Source organism: Schistocerca piceifrons, chromosome X, assembly GCF_021461385.2.
Source record: "Schistocerca piceifrons isolate TAMUIC-IGC-003096 chromosome X, iqSchPice1.1, whole genome shotgun sequence".
In the NCBI taxonomy this organism is placed as follows: domain Eukaryota; kingdom Metazoa; phylum Arthropoda; class Insecta; order Orthoptera; family Acrididae; genus Schistocerca; species Schistocerca piceifrons.
Window position 1 is genome coordinate 449,379,293 of NC_060149.1, and position 15,547 is coordinate 449,394,839.

At 42.3% G+C, this 15,547-nt stretch overlaps 1 protein-coding gene across 1 annotated transcript in view; it reads right to left on the reverse strand.

Annotated features, from left to right (window-relative positions):
* LOC124721953 (thrombospondin type-1 domain-containing protein 7A-like) overlaps positions 1 to 15,547 on the reverse strand; it is a 1,225,854-nt gene that overhangs the window by 516,921 nt on the left and 693,386 nt on the right. The window lies entirely within an intron of this gene.

Below are 15,547 nucleotides of genomic sequence, written 5' to 3' on the forward strand. Positions count from 1 at the left end.
AAATGTGACATTTCTGACGGGAAATAACGAATCCAGTCGCACAACTGAGGCGATATTCCATAGGCACGCACTTTGGTTAGTAGACGCTTGCGAGGAACGGTGTCGAAAGCCTTCTGGAAATCTAAAATTATGGAATCAATTTGACATCCCCTGTCGATAGCACTCATTACTTCATGAGTATAAAGGTATAAAGAGCTAGTTGTGTTTTGAAAGAACGACATTTTCTGCATCCGTGCTATGTGTCAATAACTTCATAATGTTCGAATACAGTGTTTGTTCCCGAACCCTACTGCAAATCGACGTTTGTGATATGGGCCTGTAATTCAGCGGATTACTCCTACTTCCCTTTTTGGGTATTGGTGTGACTTGAGCAGTTTTCCACGCTTTAGGCACGGATATTTCTGAGAGCGAACGATTGTATATAATTGCTAACTGTGGAGCTCTTATACCAGCATACCCTGAGAGGAACCTGACTGGTATACAATCTGGATCGGAGGCCTTGACTTTATTAAGTGATTTAAGATACTTTGATACACCGAGGATATCTACTTCTATGTTTCTCATCTTGGCAGTTGTTCTTGATTGGAATTCAGGGTTAAATAATTTTGTGTTTGGCAATGCTGTATTTGAACATCCTCCTACAGTTACTCAACGACTACATTTTACCATACACCAGAGTGTCGTCAACAAACAGCCGTAAATTGATGCTCACGCTATAAACGATTTAATTTATGTGTATAGAGAATAAAAGTGGGCCTATCACACTTCCCTGGGGTAATCCTAGCTATACTCCTGTCTCTGATGAATTCTCGAGGTCAACGAAAACGTACCGCGTTCTATTACTTAAAGGTCTTCGAGCCACTCACGTATTTGGTAACCTAATCCGTATGCTCGGACCTTCGTCAACAGTCTGCAGTGGAGCAGTGTATTAAACACTTTTCGGAAATTTTGAAATATGAAATCTGCCATGTTGACCTTCATCCAAGTTTCACGTGATGTCATGTAAGAAAAGTGCAAGCAGAGTTTCACACAAGCATTGCTTTATAAATCAGTGCCGATTATTGGACAGAAGCTTTTCTGTCTCAAGGATATTTTTATATTCGAATTAAGAATGTGTTCAACAATTCAATAGCAAACCGATGTTAAGGATATTGGTCTTTAATCTGAGGGGTTTGCTCCATTGTCTTACTTACAGGAGTCACCTTCGCTTTTATTCAGTCCCTTAGGATTTTGCTGTGGGCGATAGATTCACGATGAATGCAAGCTAAGTAAGGGGCCAATGCTGCAGAGTACTCCCTGTATAAGTGAATTGGGATTCCTTCTGAACCTGGTGACTTATTTGTTTTCAATCCTTTCATAGCCTCCTTTAGGTCTCAGATGCATATTTGCATGTCCTCCATGCGCAGTCTGTGCGACAGTGAAACTACATTATACTTGTACGATCCTCCTGTGTGACTAATTTCTTAAAAGCGAAATTTAAAACTTCAGTTTCACCCCAGACTGATTGATGAATGTCTGGATAGAAGCCTTCGATTCACTTAGTGATTTTACCCGGCCAGAATTTTCTCGGGTTCTAGGCAAAATCTCCAACTAAGGTATGAATGTGTAAGGTGCTGTATACTTAGCGCATTGATCATGTTACGGACTTACGAATTTCTATTGACATTTTCCTGTCGATATTTGATCGTTCTTTTTTTGAAAAGAGAGTGTAGCAACCTGTACTTCCTCAGCATTTTTAGAATTTGATTATTAAATCACGAAGTTTTTTTTCCGTCCTTACTCCACACGAAGTGGTTGAGAAGGGAGTGAAACAGGGTTGTAGCCTTTCCCCGATGTAATTCGATCTGTATACTGACCAAGCAGTAAAGGAAACAAAAGAAAGATTTGGTGTAGGAATTAAAGTCCAGGCAGAAGAAACAAAAACTTTGAGATTTGCCGATTGACAGAGACAGCAAAGGACTTGGAAGAACAGTGGAAAGGAATGGGCAGTATCTTGAAAGGAGGATATAATATGAACATGAACAAAAGCAAAACGAGGATAATGGAATGTAGTCAAATTAAATCATGTGACAGTAAGGGAATTAAATTAGGAAATGAGACACTTGAAGAAGTAAATGAGTTTTTCTATTTGGGAAACAAAGTAACTGATGATGATCGAAGTAGGGAGGATATAAAATGCAGCCTGGCAATGGCAAGAAAAGCGTTCCTGAAGAAGAGAAATTTGTGAACGTCGAGTATAGATTTAAGTATCATGAAGTCCTTCCTGAAAGTATCAATCTGGACGAACTTGACAATGACGATAAAATCCGAAACAGTCTGTCATGAGCAAACATTAGTTATTATATGCAGCTATTTTGGTGCATCTTTCCAATAATCATGTCATTATCAGGAATATATTATGCTGCTGGCTCTAAAAAAGATAAATTAATGTGTATTACGCCACATTTTACTCCAAAAGCCGTAAGGAAGTCATTAAATCAAACGGTTTGTTTTAAATATTGAAACAGTGTCGAAATAAGATACTTATCTCTCCTGTTGCTGAAAAGTTGTACGTCTTAAGAGGTGCTATGTGGTTGCAAAAGTCTTACTACAAGGGTCGTTTAGCTGTGTGATTATTTTCATCTAGTGGCTACGCTTTCGTCACACTGAGTTGTAGCATATTACAGAATGAGTCGATGAAGTGTCAGAGTTCGTATTGATGCTTTGTCTGCTAGTCCATTCCAGTAAGCTTTTAGAAGGTGATTATTCAGGCCCTACCTACGGTTGCTATTCTGTTAACAGATTACTTTTCTAATAAGAGATTTAAATTTACTATTTACCAATAGTGAAGTCTACTTAAAATTACATGGCAATTGGCACTTCGCCTCATGTTACTGGCGCTTTTATGGTCACGTCCATTTTGTTTGCTGTTGCCAATGTTCCACAACAAAGTGTCATTTCGCTTGCAGTATTCAAATAGCGCAAAGCAGGTGACGCAGTCTGAACGAGCGTCGTGTAACAACTGGAACGATGAGACCAGTCGCGGTTTGTTTGACTGTCGCGGACCGCAGAGGTCAACCGTCCATTGTGCACACGTTTCCTTTTCGACAGAGCATTAACTGATGGCTACTTCACGGCTATTGTGATAACGCTGTAGTAGAGTGTGAAAGACGTCGACAAACTAGAAACTTCAACTATCCTATAATTATTACACGTAAATTAAAGGAAAGGCAACTACCCACCTATAGCGGATCGATGGGTGGAGCACAGAAACACATAACATAAAGAAGCATTCCCATTAGCTTCCGAGCCCTACCTCTTTTTCGAGAAATAGTACACGTATTCACACACACAACCACACAGACGTCCACACCCACACTCTCGTGGCCACGCCGAAAATTTAGTCAGTTTCCTTCGTGAATTTAATTTAATGTATTCGTCATAACTTACAAATTGTTAACATGCCATATTCATTGCGTGTGGCATTATTCCGACTACATTTGGAGGCAATGAAACTTGGTTTGGTGGTTTTATTCTGGAATTTGCGTTAAAATGCAGTAATTTTCGCAGTCATAGGAAATTATGTCCAATGAAACAGCTGTTATTAATGTTTACTTCAACTGACAAAAGTTATGGAGTGAAGTTCGCTAACGAACACGAAGAAACAACATATTACAGAAACAGTGATATGGCAATTTTCTTTCAAATCGTTCTACAGGCAGACATTTAAATAGACGTTGTATATGATACTTTCTGGCAGATTAAAACTGTGTGCTGAACCGGAATTGGAAGCAGAACCTTTGCCTTTGCGGGAAATTGCTCTACCATCTGAGCTAACACGACTTCATTTCTGGCAGTTCCTTTTTCCGCTGTGAGGGCGGCTCATGAATCGTGCCTGGATTGCACAGTCGGTACAGAGAGTTCCCTTAAAAAGCAAAGCTTCTTCTCGGTTCATCACACCATTTTAGTCAGGCAAGAAGCTTCAAATTAGAATACACTCCACTGCAAAGTGAAAATTTATTCTGGATAGTATATCATGAAATTATGAAAAATAATTTAATGGTCTGTGAAACGATAAGGAATAAATTAGTGCGAAAAGCAATCAGATGCAGTGAAAGCGAGAATAAAGAGGGAACTGAGGAAGAACTGAAGTTTCAGAACAAGTTGTAAAAGAAGTAATAATCCAAAATACACAGGAAAGTACCCAAGACTGACCTCCATTTTTTCTGGATTTAAAAAAATAGAAAATAGTAAAAAACTATGTTTTTAAAGGCTCTAATATTCACTTCATAATTCTATGCTCCATTTACAGTTTATTCATACAAAATATAATTAAAATAGTTATAAAATATTTTTCGAAATTTCTACTTAGCAAGTTTGAAAAAAATCTACAAAATAACATTACACAAAATTAGAAAAAGGTATTACATCAGCGGCCGGTCCCGGCGGGGGTTCGAGTCCTCCCTCGGGCATGGGTGTGTGTGTTTGTCCTTGGGATAGTTTAGGTTAAGTAGTGTGTAAGCTTAGGGACTGATGACCTTACCAGTTAAGTCCCATAAGATTTCACACACATTTGAACTTTTTTTTTCAGGTATTACATCAGACTAAACACAATCCTGTCGCAAAGTGTAAGTACATTGGTGTCCAAAATTAAAGGAACAAACGGAAATTTTGCAAGGTTGCTTTTATTTTGCCACAAAAACTATAAACAGGTGATAGTAAAGTAGAAACAACGTAAAGAATAAAGAACGTAAACGACCGTAACATGCATAACGGTAGACAAATATGTTCTTCGTTTCTTTCAACTTAACGAATTTGCACACACATTTCGACAACTGGTTAATGAGTTCAGTATGGGGTGTGACAACCTCCGGTAGCAATATAGGCCTGACAACGACGGGACAAGCTGTGAACGTCATCAAACTTATGTTGAGGCAATAACGGCCATTTTTCCTGCAGAGCTGCTCGCAGTCTTGGAGAGTGGTTGGTGGATGCTGACGTGATTCAAGCGGTCTCCCTAGTGCATCTCTATGGGACTCAAGTCGGGAGAGCGAGCAGGCATCGCCATGCGTGCAATATCTTTCGTTTCCAAGAAAACAACAACCATTCGTGCTCTTGAGGCCGAACATAATCGTCCCTCTGGGGCCACAGCACCTCGCAACAACTGCAGATGAGGTCCCAAGATTTCGTCACGACACATGACATCAGTTAAATCCTGCCGATTCATCCGTACAATTTCATGAAGAGGGGTTCGAGTAGTAAACATAATCCCTGCCTACACCATTAGGGATTCTCCCCGATATCGGTCTCTTTCCACAATGTTTGGGTCCCGAAATCGTGTTCCACCTTCCTTCCAGATGCGGATAAATCGAGAATCACTCTCCAGACTAAATCGGGAGTCCTCTGTGAAAACAACGTTGGCTCACAGTTCGACCGTCCAGATGGCATGTTGATGACTCCACTGCAGACATGCCCTTCCGTGAATACGCGTCAAAGGTAGACATACAGCAGGTCTCCGACAATAAATGCCACTCTGCCGAAGTCTTATGCACACCGTTTGCCTCGATACAACACGTCCAGCCGATGCTGCGAGCTCACATGCCAGTTACCGTGCAGTACTAAGGCGGCAACGTCGTGCCCTTGCAGCCAAATAATGGTCCTCTCTTCTGAAGTCACAGTGGTCAGCCCTGTCCTGGTCTTTCGGATACACTTTCGGTCTCTATAAACTGTCACTACATCTGAGAAACGACAGAACGATTCACATTAAGCCATCGGGCCACATAACTTTTCGACTGTCCTGCTTCCTTTCTTTCCATGACCCTCCACCGCATATAATCTCGTAGGCATCTTCTCTGTGCCATACTGCACCGTCTGTGACTGTGTACACAACGATTGTGGATGTGGGGCTACCGGCAAACTACCTCATAGAACAGGTGCCTTGACGTCGTCGTTGGCATGGTTGCCCGTTGACCGGAATGGCATCTTCTGTGCAGAGCGCGATCGTACGGACATCCATTTGACAGTATGTATGATTATATCGTGACTAGTACGGGGAGATAGCAGTTTGTCTTTTTAATTTTAGACACCAGTGTATAATATCGTATAGCACCTTCCAGAAGGTTACAGAACGTTCCTGTGTTTCCTTTGGGGAAACCAAGAGCTCTGCTATAAGATGTTCCTGAAGGTTTTGTTTCTGATAGTGTGGTTTTGTGATTATTAAGAAGAATACTAATCCATTTTTCCCCTCAACTTCATCTTTGTAAGGCTGTTCAGTGTTACTTACCTCTGCTAATTGTATGGCCATTCTTCACAAGTCACTACGAGTAACTCCAAAGAAAGAAGCTTCCATAGCAAGACTATAATAAAGCAGCTCTTCTTCAAGATCTTTTCCCAAAATCGAAGGTTAGCCTCTTTATGTTTTTGCTACTTCCCCAGGTGGGTACTTCATGCTGGAAAATCTCGTAAGTGTTGTTTTTGAAATGTTAGACTGTTCACTGGCCTTCTCCCAACCCATCTTTTTCTGAACTGTTTCATTAGCTTTAGTCATTTTAGACGGACTCTGCCTTTTTTTGAACACCTTTATCGATTATCCTTTTGGAATCATGACAGTCTTTAGACATGCAAAAGTAAGGGGTCTGGTTTAAGCAACTAAAGGGGTCCAGTTTACGCGACTGGAGCCTACATTTTGTTAAGGCAATACATTATGAACCTAACATTTTCATGAAACGATTTAATTATAAACATTAACCTTAAACCTTACTTTCAAAAACACATGAAAGCTGATAGGTTTACCTGCCTATATCTAGGAGCAATAGCGCAAAATGTGACATAATGTAAAAACTTTTCCCATTGTCAAAACATTTAATGACAAACTGAATATCTGCAATTGAAGCGGGTGACTTGTTCGCTCCGCTACAGAGTGATAAAAGCCTGAACTATTATTTACAAAAAAATGGTTCAAATGGCTCTGAGCACTATGGGACTCAACTGCTGAGGTCATTAGTCCCCTAGAACTTAGAACTAGTTAAACCTAACTAACCTAAGGACATCACAAACATCCATGCCCGAGGCAGGATTCGAACCTGTGACCATAGCGGTCTTGCGGTTCCAGACTGCAGCGCCTTTAACCGCACGGCCACTTCGGCCGGCTATTATTTACAGTTGGTTCCACTAGAGTGCATGAAAATGCAGAGCAAGAGACCAGGGGAATCCACTTTACGGGAGGAGTCAACTTTAGGTCAGTGTCCTAATTTGTGTCTTATGAATATGAGTTATTAAACTGTATAAGAAGAAAAAAGTAATACTTTTTTGACGTGAATTGGTTATGATCGTAAGGTATAATGCCTTTGTGTAATTGGACATTCTGTAAGTGGCCTTGGAAAAGAACTGTCGAGAGTAGAATTAACCATGTTACCCACATGCGGTTGAGAGATGTAGGTACGAGGGACAGTCTTAATCAGTCCTGAGGTGGGCTATTGCTGCCACTCGCACTGATAGAAGATGCACCTTACGCTCACACGAGGATGCATCACGCACTGTCCCCACGCTACCCCTCACACCATCCTATAACAGCGTCCACCAGTGTGGAGTGTCTAACAATCAAACAGTGAATAAGCTATGTCAGATGCAACGGTGCTATAAATCGAATTTTCGTTTACGTGGATTACTGCCTCAGGCCGCAGTTCGGAACATGATGATAATAACCCGTCTGGTGGAATCAATATTTTAGTTAGACGACTGATCACGTGGGATTGTTTTTTGTCTGGCGACTCATAGTTCTTACAAGGTTCTGACGGTGGATTTGCAATTATATGGTAACTGAAGACGTAGAAAGAAAGTATAGATTGCACAAAAACGAGCAGTAAAAATAATGTGTATTCACTCTTCAAGGAGTTAGGCATTTTAACTGCACCGTCACATTACATATATTCGCTAAGGAAATTCGTCATGAATAGTCCATCACAATTTGAGAAGGACGGCGATGTCCATTCCTACAACAATAGAGGAAAAATTACCTTTATTTTAGGTTTTTAAATGTTAGGGACTCAGATGGTAGGTCAATATACAACAACATTTTCTCAATACCTGGTCGCGAAGCAAATTTTGAATCTAAGCTAAAGTCATTTCTTGTGGACAACTCCTTCTTTTACACGAACGAATGTTTATACATGTATTGTATACTGACTGGGTTCACACTGTTTCGATAAACGAATCGTTCAAATGCTCTACGAAACATGTAACTAATTAACTAACTTTGTGCATTGTGTTCACAGTGACGGAGTCTCACTGTGGTTTAAGAAGTAGGACGTGTTTTGAACTTAGAACGCAGACATTAGAAGATCCCATATGAATGCACATCTTATTTGAGGTATACGGGGAGTTTCAGTGAGGAGGGTAAAAAGTTTCACGAGTGGTGAAGGATGGCTCTACTACTGTCATTCTAGATCCTACGAATACTTGTTTGTGTGAAAGAATAAACTAATTTACGGTGTATATATCTGCCAATGTCGCAGATTACGCACTCCTGGCCAACATTTAGGCGCACATCAGGAGGGGTACGGGCCCGAAACTCCACTAATGCTGTAAAATGGTGAGGTGTATTCACGGACATGTACAGTCATAATTTAAGTTTCTGTAAAACTGCAGTCAGTGGTTACAAGTTGATGTGCACAACCATAGTGAAATGGCGCTGTACCCGATCACGGAATTAACATGCATCACTTCAGTGTGCTGATAAGCAAATGGAAACTGCAGGGAAGTTGAGAGGTTGTATTGCGCCAGAACTGAATTAGGAGACGTGTGAACCATATTTCCAAGACTGTTCCAAATTAAATGTCGTATGGCATTGTTGGTTGGGATGTCCCACGAGATGGGTTCACCCACCTAGCGGAAAGGATGTTATTCTTTCTCGCTCATTGGCCCCATTGATGCGTATATAGAGTAGTGTTATGTTTGAGATATATGATGACGATTATGGAAGGGACAGGGTGGAACATGGTGCCAGCACATAACCTACTCATCTAAAATAGCACCAAGGTTGCCGCCTAGCTTCACGTCCCCATCCAATGAACGGATCACCATTAACAGTGTCACATCCCTTCATTTCGTCATCAGACACTTCGTAGAGATTTGGCATTTAATCCAGAACATTGTCGCAAAGACTAGTGATCCGGAACTTTACCCTATAACATCTCCTGTCATTCCTGGTCTAATACTGGCAGTGAAAATTTCATCTATCACCAGGACTTCAACCAGCTAACCTCCGAGCAGGGCGCCCCTGCACAGTCAAGCGTTAGTGGCCTCGACTACAGAGGAGGGTTAATGTTCCTAAAATACTGGGAAACAGAAAAACTGGTACTACAATGCAACTTTGTGGGACAACCGACTTGCGAAAAGCAGTGCTCTCTATCGTAGATGAATGCCGTTAAATAAGCACTCAATAAGCTTCGTTTGTAACAGGTTAGTGTATCGGTATTTTAAGGAAAAGAATACGGGAAACGTAGCTACACCGCTACCATTTTCAGAATATATATCTCATACTGACCTCATACTTTGCGTCATGATTGGTTGATTTGAGTGTGGAGGCCAGATAGCGACGTCATTGGTCAAATCGGATTAGGGGAGGATGGTTAAGGAAATCGGTCGTGCCCTTTCATAGGAACCATACGGGCATTTGCCTGAAGCGATTCAGGGAAATCACGGAAAACCTAATTCAGGATGGCCGGACGTGGGTTTGTGCCGTCGTCCTCCCTAATGGGAGTCCATTGTGCTAACCACTGCGGCACCATGCTCTTCAGCTCATGTAGAGACTTTGGTTGCTTCAGAGCTGTGTATTTAATTTTTCCGGGTCAAGCCTGTTTCTCCATAAAGGAATGCTCAATAGTCTCAATAGTCATCTATTGGCCTCTAAGAATCTCCATTCTGCAACTATGAAGAGGCATGAACATAGTTAAAGTTCACAGAAATCCTATCTAAGAACTGGCGATGTTTACAGAAGATATCAGACTGAATCTCCGTGCAAGAGGAGGTCCTAATTCGGGACTAGATCGTTCGCTTGATCAGAGCCCACTCGATTTCTTAAGGGATGATTTGGATTTTCTTGCACACGTAACACGTGAAGAGGACCTTCTGACGAGAATTATTTCTGCTTTGTGCCTGAGACATCCTACGAATAAAACTGGGTTGTTTGAAGAATTTCGAAAAAACTTTCGACTCACTTGTTTCCAGACCGTAACAATAGGCGTATGTAGGTGACCTAATCGGCCGTCTGCAATTAGTAAGAGGTAAGGTGAATTTGTTTGCGAAGCTGTGCGGCTCCGGGGCTGATAGAACTCTGCCGGGATGGGGTTGCCACGGCCACTCCAGCTGAGCCATGTTCGTTAGCAAAGGACCGCATGAGGGGAAAATCCTTAAGCTGGAAATTTGGAAGGCTGTTACTGGTATGTCCTTTGTGTAAGAGATGCTCCAAAAAATGGCGGGGTGTCAGAAAATCTTAAAGATGAATAAGTTACATATCTATGAGATTGAACAGTAACTGACAGTCAGATATTCGCGCAAATATGAATACATCTGCGATCTCCGGAAAATGAGGCACTACTCACGCAGTAAATGTTAGATACCGTCGCAAGACCACTGTTCACATCGCCACAGTTTTCTTCTACGCTATTGCCGAAAGCTTGAAACATCAACATGGAAAAATCCTTCAGTCGCCTCCATGCAGACTTGGTGCACGAAGTGGCGATGCGTTAGATCTAGGGATCATGCTGGCCCCGGGAGTATCTCAATATCAAGCAGTAAGTTCATAGAGACACGTTTCTTTTGTGGAAGAGCGTTGTCGTTTTGAAAATGGTATCACGATACTGTCGCATGAGAAGTAACACATGCGGACACAGGATGTCTATGATGTACCTTTTCTGGCGTCAGATTTTCGTCAATCACTACCAGCCGCGAACTGAAGTCATACACGATGGCTTTCCACTCCATGACGCCAGTAGTAACACTTCTGTACCTTTCCAAATCACTGGAAGAATGGCACCTTTCCCAGGTCGCCACCATACACGCTGACGATTGTCGTTCGGCGTAATGCAGAACCGCAACTGATCGCTGAACACGGTGCGACACCATCTATCTGCGGTCCATACATCCCGGTCACGGCAACACTACAGACGCAGTAGTTTTTGTTGTTGTGTTAACGGCAGCTTTCGCATGGAACGGTAATTCTCTAATGCGTCTGCTGCTACTGTCCGAAGAATGGTGCGGGATGGCACAGAATGGTGCAGAGTGTAGTGTTGGCAGAAGAGCCAACACTGTGTTTCTAGAGAAGGCCGAAATGCACGCGTTTAATTACACGTTGACTGGCGTGAGGTCTGGAACAGCACAATATCTTGAGAATTGCAAATAAAGTACGTAGTTGATATAATACTTAACTTTAATCCACAATTGTAGAACATCTCTCGTTACGGTACATGCTTCATAATATTAATTATCAATTGAATACGGCGCCTTGCTAGGTCGTAGCAAATGTGGCTGAAGGCTATGCTAACTATCGTCTCGGCAAATGAGAGCGTATTTGTCAGTGAACCTTTCCTTGCAAAGTCGGCTGTACAACTGGGGCGAGTGCCAGTACGTCTCTCTAGACCTGCCGTGTGGTGGCGCTCGGTCTGCTATCACTGACAGTGGCGACACGCGGGTCCGACGTATACTAATGGACCGCGGCCGATTTAAAGGCTACCACCTAGCAAGTGTGGTGTCTGGCGGTGACACCACACAGAGTGTGGTGTGCGTACTGTAAGACCTTCAGTAAACACACCATCAGATTATTTGACTTGTCGCTCTAAAGAAGTAGGCGAGTGTCAGCAAAATGTCTCGTGGTCTTATCGTGGCGTGTCTATCCTCTGCCGTTAGGTCAGACGATAGAAATGCCACTTGCACGCTTAGTGCAGCAGATTGACGGTGACTAAAATTGACAATCTGAAGTTCCTTTGGTATTCGTACGTTAATCTTATTCGCACATATATCTCTGATACTTGACAAAAGTGTCTATACATTTATCTTCATGGCTATGTACGGGAATATGGTAATCTTATTAGGCGCAGACTGAAACTTGACTATAGACTGGTACAGACAAATGTAGAACTCGTACAGACTGGTACATACTAATGCAGACTGGTACACACTGGTGCAGACAAATGCAGACTGACTAATCGGAGGTCTGTACACTCGTTATAATACCAAGCGCGTTCATGTATCACTGCGCGAGTGTGATCCGCGAGGAGAAAAGGTTCTATGTTAGCAGCAATCTCATTGGCTGCGTTACATATTAACACGCGGGTCAGCGGAAGCAGAATTTGGAACGTCTCTATGGCAGCGCCATCTCGTAGTGCGGAGACGGACGAGCGCTGCGCCTGCGCTGTTTGTGCTTAGCGGGGCGCGCTCTAGTGGGAAAGTTGTGTACGCGCTGACTACGCGGAACTATGTACACAACACAGAGTGTCCATTTCTTCTTCTCGGAAGGCAGGTGCAGCTGTGAAAAGCTTAAGACGCACTAGATGCACACTACGGCGACCTTCTATTATGGTGGTTAGGCGTGGTCGACCAGAGCGTTGTCGACCATTATTCCTGCCCTCATGTTCCTATGCAGTCCAACATTGGCGTACTGTCAGATCCAAATCCCCAGAAATCTGGATATTGCACGATTCGACAAGCCAGTCAAATGAGAACCCCCGATGAGCTCCCTTTCAAACTGTCTCAGGTGCTGATAACGCTATCTCATACGTTACGTGCCGTCTGCATGTCCTTCACAGTGATCACTCAACACGTGACGCATTTCATGCCCCATACATACATTACCAAGCCTGGTAATGACACCAAACACAAACAACAGTAATGCCGTCTAGTGGATATTCTACCTGTTCTTGAAGCTCTAATCATTTATATACTCGCCGACCGTACACGTATGAAGTTGCATTGGCATCCGACCATGTTTTTTGGGAGCTACACTTTTTTTGTCAGGCAGTCTACATTTCTTTTAGAAGAATACCATACCGTGTTACTTTTTTAAGTAAGGCGAAGTAAGAGAGACGAGGACATGCTGAAAAGTAATGCCTCCGAGTTTTTTGTGTGAAAACTTTTAAAACTTTTTAGGTAAAACAAACGCTACCAATCTTCTATATTTTATTCTTCGTGTCTACATATTTACAGCCCTCTGTCGTTAGAGGGTTCAGAATTGCAGCGTGTAATATGACGGTGTATAACGTAACTATGTTGGTGCGTGTGAAACAACGTGTTGTAATGGAGTTTCGAATTCGAAGTGTTCGTCTACACATGGAGAACCCTCTATTGCAGCATGACAATGTCAGACCACACGAGTGCTGTGACATCCGCAACAACACCGATCATCCTCCACTGACTTCCGACTTGGCCCAATCTGATTTTTATCTGTTTCCAAAATACAAAGAACACATCAGAGGACTTCAAATTGATAGTGATGAAGCAGTGAAAGCTGAAGTAAAGTCGTGGCTCCGTTAAAAAAACCCGACATTTTACGATGACCGACCAACGAATTGGTCTCTCGTTGGGAGAAATGTGTTCGTCGGCAGGGAGACTATATTGAGAAATAAGTATGTCGACACGAAGAATAAAGTTGTAGGGCGTTAACGCAGTTTGTTTTATTTAAAAAGCTTTAAGAGTTTTCGTACAAAAATTTCGGAGGCATTACTTTTCAACACACCCTCGTACTTAGTATTAAGTATGTGGTTTTAATTTCACGATTGCGAGGTGTCCTGTATGAGAAAAAAATCATCGCTAGTTAATACTGCTGCATTACATTCGGCTTGAAGAACTCTTAAAAGCCTTAAGTAGATGATAACATGGCAGAATGGATGTTGTCAACCACTAACTTGCACTCGCACGCATGAGCCGTTTTTATTGTTGTCTGTGATTGTAGCAGGTGCGTATCGCGTATATCTGCTTCTGCATATACATTATTTTCGTGCACATGCACAGTGCAGAATGCTCATGTTCTCGGCGTTATGCAGAATGTATTGTCATATAAAAAGACCTTATGCGGAATTTATTGCTACAACAATGTGCTTCACCTAAAATTTATACCACAAGTGTTGCGCAAAGGGGAAGTGTAGGTGATGTGAGGTTTTCACAGAATGGATTGGTAGTCTGGGACACATATTTTTAGCCAACCAACGGATTGTAATAATAATTAGGAAGTGCACTTTTTGTGAAAACATACACTTTTATAAATGGAACTTCATCGGAGATGGACAAGCACTCTGCAGTAATACGTCGTTGAGTATCATTGGGTGTAGTTGGAATGTCCTTGTAGATAGCGTATTCCAACTTTCCCCAAAACAAAAAATCTACACTCGTCAAATCCGGGGTAAGGGTCGGCCTGGTACAGGTACACTGTATCCAACCCACCGATTTGGAAACAATTCATGAAGACATGCTGGAGTAATTCGTGCTCTGTGGGGTGGACAGCTATCATGTTGCACAGGTTCCTCCTAGTCGTCAGAGGAACGTCTTTGGCATCCGTGGAAGATGGTCTATTAGGAGGTTGCGATACTTATGCGCGTTCAGTATACTGTCCACGAAACACGGACCTATGAGCTGATGGTTCACTACCCCACACCACACGTTTACACTCCATGGACGCCGACGTTCCACCTGAAGAAGCCAACGGGGATTGTGAACAGACAAATAGTGCACGTTTCGTTGGTTTACCTAGCGATAATCGGTAAATGTTGCTTCATCACTAAACAAGATACATGATACATCAGAAGTATCCTGTCTTGCTACCCTGAACAGAAGGTACCACGATTCTCATAATCGTTTCCATGCACCTCTTGATGGAGAGAGACACGATACGTATGGAACCTATATCGATGGAGAATGCGTAGGATACTTGCCTGACACATGCCACTTCCTCGTGCGATTGCGCGGGAGATAATGGGCGGATCAACTGCAACAGCAGCAAGTACATTAATTTCCCCCTCTTCTGTCGACACTTGTTTCCTTCTGTTGCTTTGTATAGATGTTATACTACCACTTTGACGTAACTGGTCGAAGAGATTGACAAATAATTGCCGACATGGTTGACATCTGTTGGGATAGCTTGCAACATACACCGTGCAAGAACGAAATGCATTCTTGCTACACTCTCCATACATCAGGAGCATGTCGGCTTTTTCTCACTCACGACCTACTGCTAGGACTGTCTCACACTAACTGACTAGCAAATCACAATGCGCTCAAGACGCACACAAGCACACTGTAATCAAAGATGATGACATTCTACCCATCAACTACGCAAGTTGAATGGCACAAACAAATGTTGGGTAGAAACTTTTCAAAATACGACATCTTGTAAACGAGTCGCACTAGAATCCTGTAACGAACGCCACTGACATTCTAATTTACCCTACTCGTAGTTTGTTAATGTCAATAGGCATTGTTACATTTAAAAAAGTGTATGTTTGTACAAGCAATAAAGTTTCTGAGTAGTATTGGAATCTGTCTGTTGGCTAAAAATGTGAGCTCTTGACTACCAGTTCAT